Source organism: Amblyomma americanum, chromosome 5 (assembly GCF_052857255.1).
Source record: "Amblyomma americanum isolate KBUSLIRL-KWMA chromosome 5, ASM5285725v1, whole genome shotgun sequence".
Taxonomy (NCBI): Eukaryota; Metazoa; Arthropoda; class Arachnida; order Ixodida; family Ixodidae; genus Amblyomma; species Amblyomma americanum.
The window spans coordinates 169,743,017-169,757,516 of NC_135501.1; the positions used below are offsets into that span (position 1 = coordinate 169,743,017).

The 14,500-nt window shown below is 43.8% G+C and overlaps 1 long non-coding RNA gene across 1 annotated transcript; it reads left to right on the plus strand.

Annotated features, from left to right (window-relative positions):
• Positions 1 to 4,664: 4,664 nt before the first annotated feature.
• Positions 4,665 to 14,495, plus strand: LOC144135260 (uncharacterized). Its single transcript, XR_013315419.1, has 3 exons — positions 4,665 to 4,690; positions 12,016 to 12,063; positions 14,424 to 14,495. It is a non-coding gene; the product is annotated as an uncharacterized LOC144135260 (long non-coding RNA).
• Positions 14,496 to 14,500: the final 5 nt, after the last annotated feature.

Here is a 14,500-nt window from a genome sequence, read left to right on the forward strand (position 1 = left end):
TTCTAGCGCATTTCATTTCATGGAACTGCTCGAGCATTTGAAAGAGGTAGCAAATTATGCAGTTCGTCACATCTTAGCAAGCAGCAGGAATGTCACCATTTTTCGCGAAAGTATCATCATCGAAGGACGTGGACGCCGAAGTGCTTTAAGAGGGCGATTCGATAGCGGTGTCTTCGAGATTCAGTTGAAAGTTGACGAAGTCGATGACATCCGAAACAGAGCGCGAGACACTGACAGTTCAAGACGAGCGATGCTCGGCTCCAGCATTGGTGTAGTTCTCTGATGCAAGCGCTATCGGAGCTGAGCTGTTCTCGCCGCCGCGCTTTAGAATTCGCCTCGCAGCGAAAATGTTGTATTTATTGATAGATAACGTCATCCGCTCACACAATGCTCGGGGCGCTATCATTGCTAAGTTTTCTCACTCCTGTAGGGCTGTCGATACTGTCGCAGCACCCCCCCCCCCCCCCCTTGCTCCTATTGTGGTTATGAGTTTTAAAATTTATCGGCGTGCTGCGACTAGCCTTTCCTAGCCACGCTGCTCCACAAACATCATCACTGCCGATGCGATGTGATTGGTTCATGATGGTTACGTGACACCTTCACGTTATCACTGTCTGGATCAGTCGAGCAATATCCTGTCATGCGGCGCAGAAGTTTGGTGTGACGACAACTCTAATGCTATGACATTAAAAGGCTGCGTTTTGTGCTGTCCTCCTATACTCTGACTCTAGACTAAATGCAATTATTTCCTCAGGAGCACCGAAGTGTACATGATAGGCTATTCCTGTATACGTGTATCGAGAGGCCACCTAATACTTCGATGTGTGAAAGCACCATATAGCTAAAGTATAGTACATGCGACAGTCCAACGTAATAGGAATTTTGCATTAATGCCACCAGTTTCCAAATCCCTGCCTTTTCTTACGAATAACTTCGTTTTGTCTTGCCCCTCTCCTATTGAAATATTTTCTAGAGCTGTCGAATCTTGCGGCGATAAAAAAGTCGTGCTTCTTTTATCGAATATCCTTTGCTTTTATCTAGCTTCCTCTGTCTAGTAAGACGAGATGCATTCATCAGCGCTGTAAAATAGTGCGCTTTACTAATGTCCCTGCCATGCACAAGCACGCCTATACTAAGCGCCACTCTTCAGTAAAAGAAAATTCAACGACTGGTGTTCTTTCTGCGCCAGTTTATAACTAGGAAGCTCACGGTTAAAATTAATCCAGCGCCCTCTACTACGGCTTCTGGAATAGCGCAAGTGAATCTCCAGGACGCTAACATTTATGTGTCAAAAGAAACCGGGCCATCTGCATTGCATTTAGTGCCGCAGTTTCTAAGTAACAGCTTTCTAAGCAACAAAACATCTTCTCTTTCAGTTCTTCTGATGTTAAAGGAAAGGGGACCAGCAAAGCCCTTTTCTATAACAGGTACTACACTCCTCATTTCAAACATGTATTGCAATCAACCAAGGCAGGCTTTCCACTACGATGATTGCATAAATGTGGCAAGATTCAGTTTCTTCTGGAGCGCAAAGTGCTGATAGTTGATTTGACGCATCTGTGCAGTACTCTGGGAAATAAACTGGAGCGCTCTTTTGAGGCATTAGTTTGGTAGCGGGTTCTCGGAGGTGTTTTTGCATCTTGTGTGTCTGATTGTTGTTCCCAGCCCTGACTGCACCTTATGTGAACGCGAAGCAGCCCAAAGAGGGTCCGACACTTCGCTTGGAGGTAGGAAATGCATCTTTTCAATTCAGAGCGTCTGCATCCACCACGCTAGTTGGGTTGGCACGACGAGTATATTGAGCCCATTGCTACTGGAGGAGTTTTGAGCATATTGAAAGTTGTTTCTTGCTGCTTTGCTATCAACACTGTAATTTATCTAGCATCGACAATTCAATACAACAGACGCAGCCAAAAGCTGACAGCTGCTACCTTCCTCGACGGCAAGTGATCGTTCCTTTCTTGACGATCACGTACACGACTCCCCTGTCGAGCACCACCACATCCTGCACGATGCTGAGATGCGCGCGCATTAATAAGTCGAATTCAGGTTAGGTATGGTCATGCGAGCTATTCCATGTCCACTTCCGATTCTCCTGTTCCTAGAAGAACCTTTTGATGTTCTGTGAATCACGCAATAACCAGCACTTGCTGTTCTTAGAAAAATTAAATAAAGGCCGAGTTTTGGCGAGTTGGTTTACCATGCTGAACGTAAAAGCGCCAAAAACATGGACGTAGAATGAGACACACAACACGAGCGCTCTTAAAAATGACGCCTTAGTACGCCACAGCTGATTATGGGTGTACATTTCTGACCCGCTTGGAAATCAAAACTCGCACCAGTACAGTGTCCTGCTTGTTTTACTCATTTCCCAGTGTACGTATTCGTAAAGCCTTCAGCGGTCTCCTTACTATCACTGGATGTAGGTGCATACGCCCGCACAAGCTTCATTTCTATCTGTTAATAAGCTTAAGTACGGTAACGGCTACCATCCCATTAGGGCAATAAAATTGCTCTCTATTACCACAGAATTGATTGCTCAGCAGGAATCTCACACCTAGGTTATGCCTGTCTGCTACACAGTGAAGTCATTATAAGTGCAAGCCCTTTACACTGTAAATAGACGGTCTTTCTCATTTGCCTAAACAATCAGACATCCATTTCGATGCTTGCTAAACCCTAGAATAGCAGAGGTTTACTAGACTTACTTGATAAGGCCATCGGGTTGAATGTTTCCAGGTTCACTTTGCAAGAAAGGCTTGAACGTATCCAAAGACTAGTAGCACCCTCGGAAGCGTCACACGTCTGACCGCTGGCTTGTTTGTTTGCACCGCATCCGGCGAGGGCTAAAGGCATGGTGCTAATTGGTGTTATTATATAGGATGTGGTAGGCACGTCTACCATAAGAATTACCTAATCCTGCTCTGGTGCCAGCCTTCGTTGTAGGCTGTGATCGCCGCGATCAGGCCGCAAATCAAGCTGGGTTATCAGATTTTATGGGCGCTCGGATTTTTTCTTTTACCGGGAGAAAGATCATAGTGGCATAGTTTCTACCCATGGTCCTCTTCGGTACAAGGCGCAAGCTTTACTTTCTTCGCTGTCGCTGCATCGCGATGCGGATGAAACGCACTTCTGCCTAACGTCTGCAAACATGGCACATTGGGGGCAATATTTAGTTTTATTTTATTTTATTTATTTCTGTCAAAGGAGAAGAGACTTTCAGGAGAGACTTGGCCGCCCTAGATTAAATGTGTTTTATACTTTGAGAGCTACTAGTTCCATAACTGATATGCTTTTTACAAACAAAATGAGTCATGATGATGTTGAAAAGTTTTCTTGACATGTCGTTAAGAATCGCATGTTACTTTAATTCCTAGATGTGGGCTAAGTACCAGACTTTGCCACCTGCATGTCCTTGCTATCTTTGCTGTACCGAATTGCTGGTTCATCACTGCAATTTGATCTGAACCAAATCTGCAAAGTACGCATAGCAGTCTGTGATCATTAACTTTAATGATAGGTGTAACGAAAAGAGAACGGAAGCGGGCAGAGTGGGTGAGGAAACAAACGCGGGTTAATGGCATCCCAGTTGAAATCAGAATAAGTGGGCCTGGGCAGGGCATGTAATGCGAAGGCAAGAAAACCGCTGGTCTTTGAGGCTAACGAAGTGGATTGCTAGAGAAAGTAAGCGTAGTAGGTGGCGGGAGAACATTAGTTGTGGGGATGTGATTAAAAAATTTGCAGGCATAAGGTGGGCGCAGCTGCCAAAGGACAGGGTTAATTGGAAAGACATGGGGAGGCCTGTTCCCTGCAATGGGTGTAGTCAGGCTGATGATGATGACGCTAATGTAGCCTACGTTTTATTTCTAATAACTTTAAGTTTCTGCAGCAGCTGAAGCTGCATGTGACTATGATCTTATTTCAACAGCAATCAAGTGTACTTGAAGAATCTTTGTGTTTTCTCTCCCTTTTCCGGAGTGTTCATTGTGTTCTCTTTGGTGTCTATTTTGTACTAGGTGACGGATTTGGGTTTTATGGTGTCTTATATGGACAGCTCTGTACTGATTTTCACCTGTTGCGAAAAGCACATACCGCCACTGCTGGAAGCAACCAACATCTCCCCTATCGTCCATGCATGGGAACCCGTTTTCTTCTTTTACTGATTTCCTCTTTTGTTCTTTATCCCTCGGCGCGATTTGTTGTGTCCACCAAGAAATTAGACAGCTACTGCACCTTAACTTCCTTTATTGAGAATTTTTATTCCGACTGCTTCTCAGCAGTGAAGGCGGCGAACAGAAAAGAAGAAGCCTGACATTTTATGATCATCACAAGTACATCGACCCATTCGGCTTGAAGAGAAGTTTTACGAAGTCGCGCATTAGTGTTGCTGATGAGAATGGCTTCCTTGTGAAATAGGGTAAAGTGAAACACTGGCGCAAAAAAAATGCTAATGGCATGTGGCTTTGCACGAAAGTGAAATTTGCGCTTCATGTTAAAAAAAAGCAGCATTTGCGAAAACAAAATATTATTTGCGCTTCATAGTATAAAACCATGCGCACTAGGTAGTTTAAAAGAGCCATCTGAATAATTCTCAGATATAACTTCCATGCTTCTTTCTTAGCGTTACCAACCATGATAAGAAGACTTCAAGCATGCTTTCTGGTACTCCTCTGCACGAATTGCATAAAAGGTAGAGTCCAGTTTTTTCACGTGCATAAACGGAAACGAGTACTTTTACGTCCGTGTAACATATTTTTCCATTGGTCTTAGTGTTTCAGCACAGTTAAAAGCTTAGTTCCCCGAGTTGTGACCTTCTTTAGATTTTGATTTTTTTTCTATTCTGAAATTCCTTATTTCGTGTAGGACTCAAACTGATATTTGATAAAAAATTTTGTCGTTACAGATGTGAACACTTTTGTCAGTTTTGTCTCTCTCTGGGGTTCCTTTTGCAAAATCTTTTGACGGTGCTAGCTGTTTCTCATTCTTTTTTTGTGTGTTCACTGAATGAGTCTTAGCTGTTCTGCGCGAAGTGCTACACAGATGTCGAAGGCATCTTGGAAGGTAAACTGAACCCATCGAAACTGAAAGTTTTGGGAGCACGTGTGCGTGCAAACGATCAATATAGCTCACAGAAAAGGCGGTCAGGTGTCTTACAAAAAAGTAAGCCCCAACTGACCCAGTTTATTGCTTACAGCGCACGAGATAAAAAAGGCGCTATTATAGGCCTCTATGGTAAATTCGCTTGTTGTTCAGCATGGCTCCTGCATAAAAGCAGTGTTCTATCAATAAAATTTATAGTTGTTAGTACCACTGTCTCCTGTCCGCTGCGTTTCCTTTCTCCTCATCTTTCTGCACTACAAATTAGGAAAATATTTACTAAATATCCTGCAAGAACTGCTTTGTTTCCTGCATTTCTGATCTAACTGTAGAAATAAAGCCTCGTTCCTTGTGATAAGTTTTACATTGAATTACGACCGATATAGTGAGAAGTGCAGAACCCACTTACAGAGAATTTCTTTGCTCACTCTACTACGGGCAAGAAAGGTACTTTTTTGATATTGCCTTACGCTTATGTCACCCCTGTTCTTCTGGGCTTCATCCTCTGTGCAGCAGGATTTCGCTACAAAGCGCATATAGGTGAAATAAAGAGCACACGTGACTATCAAAACGCTGCAGAGAGTCAGCTGTATACGCAGCTACGTCGAGAAAATTCTCTTCAGACGCGATCGTACGAACTACGTGGACCACCTCCGCACGCTTCGACGTATTTTGATAACTGCATGGTCTTCGCGTGCGATTCCTCAAATCGTATTAATAAGCGCCGTTCAATATTAAAAGGATCGAAAATAACGATAAGAGTAATTTGATGCAAAAACTTCGCCCACAACGGGGGCATAGTTAGCTATACCACAGTACGGGCAGACGACTGCAACATTCTGCTAAGCTGAGCGAGGAAGTAGGGAAAGTAGGGAGTGGGGAATTAGGAAAGTAGGAAAATAAGGGAAGTTTAGGGGAGAAAGTAGGGATTGTTTTTTGCTGGAAAAGTAGCAGAATTAACGAAGGAGCACTTCGAAGCCCCTCCAAAATCCTGCTAGCCTCGGGCCGTTCCTTCGGCTCGTGCCGCTGGTGATGGTAGATGCCATCATCTTTTGTACCCTGTTGATTCTCTCTCCATTCTGCCCCTTTGACCTTTTTTCACTTACGTAAATCACTTGTCGGTACTAAGCCCACTTCTTTTATTTTACAATTTTATCCTTCCATCACATGTAATGCAGCTATGGTACGCGAGAGGCCTTCCTTCATAGACCTCACAATAAAACATAGCGAAAGCAACTTCACAATATTTCGAGTTGCAGTGATGCTGCAGCGCTCTAAGGAAGTGTCGATGTTCTGAACTTCACTGTTGCTGTAGGCTCGACTTGAATTATAGCTTCCGGTGTTGATCTTGACCAGCAAAGACAATCTGGAGGGAATATTGGCATGATTTCATCTATGTGCCCTTCCTGTTATTAAATGTTGCATGGCTTTGAATTTACTCTCATATTCTTTGATACTTACCACCGTGTAGGCAACATTTTGGTAAGAGATCTCTTTAGACGCTGCACATAGCTATATTTGACTTGTCACTACGGATTCTTACGTAGATTGCTGGCGTGAGAGGATTAATAAAAAAAATAAGGAGCAGCAGGGGTAAAATTGGCACGAAAATACATTGAACAAAAATCTTGCCTCCTAAGGTAGAGTTCAAGTGGAAATTGACGTGACCTCCGCCTAAAGTTCAAGTTAGTTTTTCTTGACACCGTTCTAGAGCTTTTCGATATCTCCAAAAATGGACCAAGATGGTGTATTCAGACTGAAAAAAAAGCGGGCTTCTCTTGGCCTATGAGATTGATGCGATGTTCTGCAGAATTCAACGTGGGTAACTTCCGGCACTAGCAATGCATGTTTTTCCATGGTTGCGCACTTGTAGTAATTTTGGTAAACAGTACTCGTGCCAAATCAGTAGAAGCGTATGCTTGAATCTCAAGTGGCGGGCTCGAGGTCCATTAGCACGTGCGCACATGACGCATGTTGATACAAGCGATGACAAGATGAATCCCGGGAAGAATGGGAACTCTTTCTTTCGAAATCTTGTTGCCAGAGGATGTTACTTCGCAGAGGTAATGTTCGCCGGCCATGAAAGAAAGCAATTGGCGCATCAGGATTTAGGCTTAGGCACCCATTGAGTGGGGTCAATACTTATTCTACCTAGAGGAGCTGCGCCATTTGTGACTTGCTGATGATAGATTAAAAAAGAAAATCTGTCCCTTATCTCAGAACTGCTCTATGTGACCACACGACAAACAAATCGCATATAGAAAGTTCTCTCTGACTTGTAAGCTACCACTGAAGTTTTTTCTTGGGAAAGTACGTGTTAACAGGTCAATACCATTTGTGCGACTTCGAGCCTTTCAGATGGCGGACAGCGCTAATGCGACAGGGTTTCCAGTACAGGTACTGGCGAAACTGAGTGTTAACTGATATTACCGGAAAAGAATAATTTGCTATTCTGGAATAGTTCATTCGGGATCTTAACGTTTTTTCACCGTCCTTGAACTCAATATGTTTGCTATTGGCATTTTCAAAATCCTGAAAAAATTCGCGCTTTTTCTTTCAGGTTATGGAATCGGTTCGGGCATTTTTGAAAAAAATTTTGTAACAATCACAACTCCTCAGATCTAGTAAACAGCAGATTTGTGTCCCCAGACATTTTTGCATTGCCCGCATTAGGTACAGAGAAATCGCAACAGACGCAGAGAGGTGAAATAGTTATTTATTGAATGCGCAAATGCTCAATATTCCTGGAGACCAACACCCACTACTATCTGCGGACTGTCGCTAGCGCACATTGCTTAGATTGAAGTGAATATTTTGAATGATAATTGATGGAAAACCGAAGTTTGCGGTGAGTTGATGCGCGATGATTTTGAGAACGACTGTTAGCACTTCAGATGCTCTCCAGAATCTGTTTTGTAAAAGCAGTTCCTGCTCCAATTACTTTCGCTGGGCAAGCGAAAATCAATGTAATATTGAAAATATTAGAGATTCCAGTGGTAAATTCTGCTTTTAGGCGTCAAGCAACACGCTCGAGCAGCCGCGCAAATTACGTGTGCCGTCAAAATTTTCTTGGCGTGAGGACGAGCTATGAATTGGCGAATATTAGCAAGAACATGAGCGATATGCGCACCACTTTGTACCATAAAGTTTCTTCATCATCATCATCATCATCATCATCATCATCATCATCATCATCATCAGCCTTACTACACCCACTGCAGGGCAAAGGCCTCTCCCAAGTCTCTCCAATTAACCCTAACCTTTGCCAGCTGCATCCACCCTTTGCCTGCAAACTTTTTAATCTCATCCGCCCACCTAACCTTCTGCCGCCCCCTGCTACGCTTACTTTCTCTTGGAATCCACTCTGTTACCCTTAAGGACCAGCGGTTATCCTGCCTTCGCATTACATGCCCTGCCCAAGCCCATCTTTCCCAAGAGTTTCTTAGTGTACCCCAAAGGGAAGCGGGTTTTCACTTCATCCACTATGGACGCCCGTGGCATGCTGGGAAGACAGCGAACTGGATTGACATCTGGTGGCTTGTTGACGGTGCTTAGTGATGACGGTGTTTAGTGATGTTTTGTGAGCTTTGTGGTTGGAGGCTGCAGCTACTCACGCAGTCCATTTGAGATGCAAAGCATCCGAAGGCGCTTGACTCGAAGTGTGCTGAGCACAGTGTCTGGTGCTGCTAGGCCTAAATTCCTTTGGCCCTCTCACTGGGAGCCATCTCTGCAGCAAGCTGCGTTTTGCTCAGCGGGAATACGTGCTACCTGTGCATTGATATATTAAAGAAGGAAACAAGGTTTTTGTCTGAAGTGACAACGCAACAGTTCGCTGCTGTGACCACTGTGTACATTTCTCGTATGATCCTCGGCGATACTTTAAAAGCGCAAAATTAAGCACTCCGACAAGCGCAGCTTACGTTAACCGCACTCTACGGGGATTGCGCTTGATTCATTTTGAAGACTGGCGGTGGCCGTGAATTAATTCATTCGTTAATTCGTGAATTAATTCACGCAAATACCCGCATGCTGCACGTATCAGCATGAACAAGGAAGTCACTCACTTGTGGTAGAAGCGGTCCCGCTTCCCAATTCATGTTTTCCTTGGCAAAATCTGTGAGCGCAGAGCCAGGACATGCCGAGAGCCGGCACTTAGTGCGCGCAAACAAGCTTCTCATAGAAAACTGGGGGCTCGGGTAAGTTTCTCACGGCGCGAACGTAGCCTACGTACGGACAAAGGGCACGTCCCGCAATGCAGACTACACCAATTTAACGTTTCTACTTTTCACAATATGCAAACAGAAGTTTCTAAAGTGTAATATTTTAAGCACTGACAATTTTTTGAACAAATATCTGCTTTGAAAGTGTTTCTTAAACGCAAAAATTATTTTCTACGGTTAGTTACATTTCGCCGGATGAAGAGAAAGCGATAATCAAATTCGGTTATCGTTTGCTTTTCTGCTAATTTATTGCAATGTACAGTGAGCATATTTTTTTACAGGACATACCGATTGCAAAATAATGCCTCCTTGCTGCATATAATTAGCGAAAATTTATATTTCTGAAGTCTTAGTCATGTTTAAGGTCAAGCCATGTGCGCCTTACGGTCTTTCGGCGTTCCCACGATGAATGAAGTGCTCTTTCGTGGCTCCTTTCGAAACTTTCATAGATGGTGGTGCCAGCTTTCCTTGTAAGCAATATTTAGAAACTCTATGAGTTTTTACATTCCACCAATTCAGAAAAAAAAGCAGGCGCCCAAACTAAACTTCATTCCTGCTTGCTGCCCGGCAGTCGATTCCGCTTGCGAAGGGCGCCGGCATTCTTTCTTTCAAACGTGCCAGCCCGCAAATAAAAGAAAGGTGTCCACTTTAAAGGACTACAGACACCAAATTTTTGCTTGCGTGTTTTCTTCTTTCAAACGACGCGTTACACATTCCTATAAATGAAGAACCCTGTGGTACTCGTCTACGACCGCTAAATAATTTATAACTGAATTTATTCTTGACGCTGTTTCGGTTTCGGTTTCATCGACGAACGACGACTCTGACACAAAGTTGATACTTTGGTCACGAGATCCGCTAGCAAAACTGTAATATAATCGACAGGTCATATTTTGCATTAGGGGTCTTGGAAGAGGTTGGATTAAATGTCGCAGTGAATTAAAACTGCATATCAGGGATTAAATGACAGTTTTTCTAGCGGATCACGTGACCAAAAGGTCAACTTGACGTCACAGTGGTCATTCGGTCGATGAAACTGAACTCGAAGCAGCATAAAAGAACAAATCTAATAATAAATTATTTATCGGCTCTAAGCAAATACCATCCGGTAGCCCATGTATTCTAATGTCTAACGCATTGTTTGACAGAGGAAAACGTGCAATAAAATTAGGTGTCTATAGTAATATAAGAAACCTGTGGGTGATATGAAAAGGTGTAAAATCTCGAACATTGATTCCTTGTGCACCCGCCGCGGTGGCTCAGTGGTTAGGGTGCTCGCCTACTGATCCGGAGTTCCCGGGTTCGAACCCGACCGCGGCGGCGGCGTTTTTATGGAAACAAAACGCCAAGGCGCCCGTGTGCTGTGCGATGTCAGTGCACGTTAAAGATCCCCAGGTGGTCGAAATTATTCCGGAGCCCTCCACTACGGCACCTTTCTTCCTTTCTTCTTTCACCCTCTCCTTTATCCCTTCCTTTACAGCGCGGTTCAGGTGTCCAACGATATATGAGACAGATACTGTGCCACTTCCTTTCCCCCAAAACCAATTATTATTTTGTCCCCTTGTAGAATGGAAGGAATAAATCAGGACGGGCGTCAAGTTCTTCCGATTAGGACATTAATAAAGAAATGTCAATTTCTGAACTTTGCGGAAGAGGCGGTCTCAGTGAGTTAGTGGGAGAACACGCGAACTCCTCAGACGATGTTAAAACTGATAGTCTCATACAGAAAATGAGCTGCGCAGTAGAAACGATCGCAACAGACAAGCCGGGACGGGTGCACATGTTTCCTGTGATCGTCTTTTTCGCGCCATCCCTCTCCCTGTGTTTGAAAACAACGAAAAAATCCAACGACGCATCCTGCAAAGTTAGATTCTAAGACTCACAAAGAAACAGATAATGGAATGGAATTCATTCCATTGACCTTTCACTTATGCTTCTTTTGACCGTAATATGAATGCGACATACGAGTGACTTTTGCTCGCAATAAAAGCACTTCAACGGTTTCTCAGGCATACGGCTCTGTGCAGCCTTCAATTTGGAACAGCACCAACAAAAGCAAGCTTACTTTTCATAGCGCAGCTTTGTTACTCTTGCAGCACATGAAATACTCTTTCTTCGGTGCTTTTTTTATGCTACAACTTTTAAATATAGGTTGTACCTGCTTTCTCTGTTAGGCGAAATCTAGCTGATTTTATCGTATTCTTGAAATCTCAGATGCTGACCTGTCGTAGCCTAAAAATAGCTCTCTACAGGACTTCTGCAAAAAACTTCATCCCCATAAATGTTAAAATCGTACTGTCACTACAAGTGACAAAAATACCTGCATTAAGAACTTGCTCTCGGGTTTATAGCCTCTTCATGAGAGTCTCCCATGTGAACATCTACCCTTTGCGCATTCACGTTCTCGGTGATAAATAATGCTCTATGAGGAGGTACCCAATTATAATATAATAAAAATTGTGAGTAGGTCCTGTACACAATATCCAGACTATGTGTGCGGTTGGGCAGAGGTGTTTAACCTTCCGGCGGTGATCGTATGTTCCTCACGGCGAAGACAATAATGCGGAAGTTTTTGGCAACATTATCATATTTTTTATGCATATTCCACCTATAACGACTCTCCTTCTCATGGCTAACAAAGTATTCAGCTTATTCCGGACTATAAAGAATAGGGCTTCAAATGCTTTTTTTTTTCCAGGCTACAATCCCTATGTTGTAATCAGTGAAGATGTCACAGAACGCACAGGTGAGACTAAGAAACGACTTGATTTACAACCATAACTCGGGTGCTATATGAGCCCTGCAACAAATGCTTTAATTTACAATACAAGAGCTTACATAATTACCTAAGGGCTTGGATACTAGCCAGGAGAAATGCTTCGAAGATCTTGAGCATAACCCTCTTCTCTGCATGGTGTCGCTGTTCCTTATAGGTGTCTATTTTTTTCTGGTGTTTCATTCACTAGTTACACCAAACCCAAAGATATTGCTTTGACCGCAAATGACATGAATTTTCTCAGCGAAAAGCGCCATTCAATAGCTGCATGGTCCAAAAGGCGCAGCCGCTTCAGATTCGCTGTCTGGCTCGGTATAATGTAAGTGCGTTAGAAAAAGACCAATTTATTCAATCAAGTTCTGCATACTCACTACACCCGCAGTTAGTACTGGAGACTTAGAGCAATTCTCTGTGCTGTTGTAGTGTTAATGATGGAATGCTGCGGTTCTTAAGTCACAAAAAAAAACAGCGAGGCCACAAGTCTCGCTGTTCAGTCGAGGCAATCAAAAACCAACCGCATGGGGCTTTTAATCGTGCACCGAGCGCTTGTGCACGTCAAATCAATTAAAACTCATCCGCCGTGGCCTGGAATGAAACACTGACCGGCGGCGTACAGCTGAGAGCTAGCTTTGTGAGTGAGGGTACTGTTAGCCGACCTTTTATAACACGCTTGCTAAATTTCTTATACGCATCTGAGATTGTTTTCTTTTGTTAATAGAATGAAGCGTTCGCGTCGATGAAGATAATAGTTTCAAAGAACATGAAGATTCCATAACGTACCCAGGGGTTTAAATTTAGCGATAAGATCCAGTCGCTGATTTACGAAGAAAATGTGATGATGCTATGACCGGTAGTTTTGCGGATCTCATGAGCTGGGCTCTAGAGCCATTCACTTCCTTATGATTATCATGATGTGCTTCGTTGATTTCACTTCACAGTCTGCACCCTGTGGCAGCAAAATATTAGGGGAATTTACACTCAGTTTCCTTTTAAATAAATAAGGGCGTCTTTTTCACTTGAACAAGTCTAGGCTGAAGGTGAAAGGTTGGGTGTTTTGCCGTTGTCCGTCTGTGTTTCCAATATACTAGACAGCGTCTGTGTTGCTCAAGGACCCATATCACTCGTTTTGCTGTTTATCACTATGTGCCGTTTCTTTCAGCCGATTTACATCAACCGACGCGAACATGACCAGAGCCGCGCCGCCTGGGGAAGCGCTGATTTAGGCACGGGTTTGCGCTTTCGAACTCAGCGCGCGCATCCGGGCATGTTGGGGAAGTATCATGCTCGGTTAGGCGATTCGTGGTTGCACACAAAATGCAGGAATTGGCGCTATCGTCTGTTAAAGTGAATAAGAGAGAGCGAGAAACTATAATATCACTGTTAGCAAATACACAAGCGCAAACGTAATGCCCCAGTGATAATAAAGATGCCGTGTATGTATTTTTATATCATGTGCGAACAGAGTATGAAGAGTACTGGATTTAACCGCTATCGCACGACCTTTTCGAGGGCTTGTTCCGGAGCTAGGAGTGCAGACCCCACGCTCGGGCTGCTGCATACAGTGTCCGTGAGGCGGCTAGAGTGTCTGTCCGCTGCAATATTCTGCACATGCGTTGACTATATTTTCTGTGCATATACCTCTGGTAGAATGATTCTCTCTCTCTCGCTCTCTCTCTCGATACTCTGTGAAGCTCGCAAGTCAGAAGAGGCGATAAGGATAAGATAACAGCAGAAAACATGAACCAACCATCAATGAAACCTTGCAGAGCGCCGCGCCTAGTGCTGTCTAGAAGAAAGAAGTGTTATGAAGCAAAATTATTTAAATAGCGCCAGGGAAGCTCAACCGAAAGCTGTTTTTCGCCCTGAATCTGAGGCAGAAGTTAAAATAGGTGGGACAAAGCAGGCTGGCAAGCTGCAGTGATCACTTGAGCCTAACATGTAAGGGGTGCACGATCAAGAGGGCTCAGAGTGTCAGACTAATTACAACAAGACAAGCGGTCAAGCTCTCCCAAGAATAATAAAAGTAGAGGGGGGGGGGGGGTAAACTTTGTGTTCGAGATATCGCGGCAAGTGTGCGGCGGGTGCACTAAACCATTCTGAATTGTTGTTTTCATGCTAGGCTCCTCCCAGGTACAAACGGTAGGAGTAGTAAGTACCTGCGTTTCGTTAGCAATAGTCGACGTAAATTGCTACGCGTAGTTATCAAGTGAATAGCAGAAATGTTCACCCAATCTTCCTTCGACCTATTCCGCATTGCGTAAGAGAAGATTGAGCTACATAACTACTACATGCCCTCTAAGAGCTGGACGTGGATGTTTCTTAATCTGTAGAGCGACCTCTTGAATGCAGAACGGACAAAGCGAGCAACTGCGCAAAGAAGAATTCTGGGAATTTTGGTTGGTACTAT